This window comes from Myotis brandtii, unplaced genomic scaffold (genome assembly GCF_000412655.1).
Source record: "Myotis brandtii unplaced genomic scaffold, ASM41265v1 scaffold601, whole genome shotgun sequence".
Lineage (NCBI taxonomy): Eukaryota > Metazoa > Chordata > Mammalia > Chiroptera > Vespertilionidae > Myotis > Myotis brandtii.
The window spans coordinates 563,217-564,943 of NW_005370276.1; the positions used below are offsets into that span (position 1 = coordinate 563,217).

The 1,727-nt window shown below is 51.9% G+C and overlaps 1 protein-coding gene across 1 annotated transcript in view; it reads left to right on the top strand.

The window, feature by feature from the left end:
• The window catches only part of SULT2B1 (sulfotransferase family, cytosolic, 2B, member 1), a 77,264-nt gene that overhangs the window by 56,028 nt on the left and 19,509 nt on the right, over positions 1–1,727 (top strand). The gene's annotated exons all lie outside the window — the stretch shown is intronic.

Here is a 1,727-nt window from a genome sequence, read left to right on the forward strand (position 1 = left end):
CGGTGCCTTCACTCGAAGTCCTTTGGGGAGGTTTTACTGAGAGCGACAAACTTCAGCGTTTTCTTCTCTAAAATGATGGGTTGGCACCTCTATTTCCAAAATATTTGTGAAATTTTTCAAAATATGACATTCACCCCTTTGGCATGGAGCTCTATGAGGGTTGTTTTGGGGAACAGCTTTGAGATACAATTCACACCATCCACTCGCCCATTTTAAAATATTTTCATTGAGCCGAAACCGGTTTGGCTCAGTGGATAGAGCGTCGGCCTGCGGACTGAAGGGTCCCAGGTTTGATTCTGGTCAAGGGCATGTAGATAGAGATGTTTTTAACTATCTCTCTCCCTTCCTCTCTGTAAAAAATCAATAAAATATATTTTTAAAAAATAAAATATTTTCATTGATTTCAGAGAGGAAGGGAGAGGGAGAGAGAGAGAGAAACATCAGTGATGAGAGAGAATCATCGATCGGCCGCCTCCTGCACGCCCCCCACTGGGGATCGAGCCCGCAACCCAGGCATGTGCTCTAAGGCAACCGTGACCCCCTGGTTCATAGGTCGATGTTTAACCACTGAGCCACACCAGCCGGGCCGATTCACCCGTTTTAAAGTGCAATTCTGTGGCTGCCGGGTATTCACAGCTGGGCACCCATCACCACCGTCAGTTTTAGAACATTCCCATCACCCCAACAGGAGCCGGTACCCACCAGCCATCACCTCCCAGCCCCACATTCCTGCCCCCAGGCCCCGGCGATCATTAATCCGATTCTGTCCCGGTTCGCCTGCTCTGGACATTTCAAATCATTGGAATCGGACACCCCATGGCCTCTGACCGCTTCTCTCACTCAGCGTCTCACTGGCCTGGTCCGTCTTCACCAGCTTCTCGCTGACGCGCGCTCACCACCTTCCAATCCTTTGCCTTTAGCACAATGTAAGCTTTTTTAAAAAAAATATGTTTTTATTGATTCCAGAGAGGAAGGGAGAGGGAGAGAGAGAGAGAGAGAGAAACATCAATGATGAGAGAGAATCATTGATTTGCACGCCCCCTACGGGGGGATTGAACCCGCAACCCGGGCATGTGCTCTTGACCGGAATCGAACCCAGGACCCTTCAATCCGCAGGCCGATGCTCTGTCCACTGAGCCAAGCCGGCTAAGCCCACAGTGTGAACTGTATGCACGACCCCCCTTCTCGCACACACATCACGTGCACGCGTACACACTTGCACACGTGTTTTTTTTTATGGAGAATAAACTCCAGGGTACGGAATCGCTTGGTCGAAGGGCTGTGCATTGGCAATGGTGGTGGACACGACCAAGGTCCCTCCGTCCACCCGGTGGCAACCTGTTCCCCAAACAGCAGGCTGTGCCGGAGGCGCTGGGTGGTGATGCTGGCACACACAGTGAGTGACTTAATGCCACCGAACTGTCCGCTTCAAACGGGTGCATTGGCCAGTTTCATGTTCCGTATGTTTTACCACAAAGAAAGCATTCTTCCCTGGCAACAGGGGGTGACACTGCCAAGGGGGGAAGGCAACCGTGACCCCCTGGTTCATAGGTCGATGTTTAACCACTGAGCCACACCAGCCGGGCCGATTCACCCGTTTTAAAGTGCAATTCTGTGGCTGCCGGGTATTCACAGCTGGGCACCCATCACCACTGTCAGTTTTAGAACATTCCCATCACCCCAGCAGGAACCGGTACCCACGGAACCACGCCAGCCGGGCGTTGGGG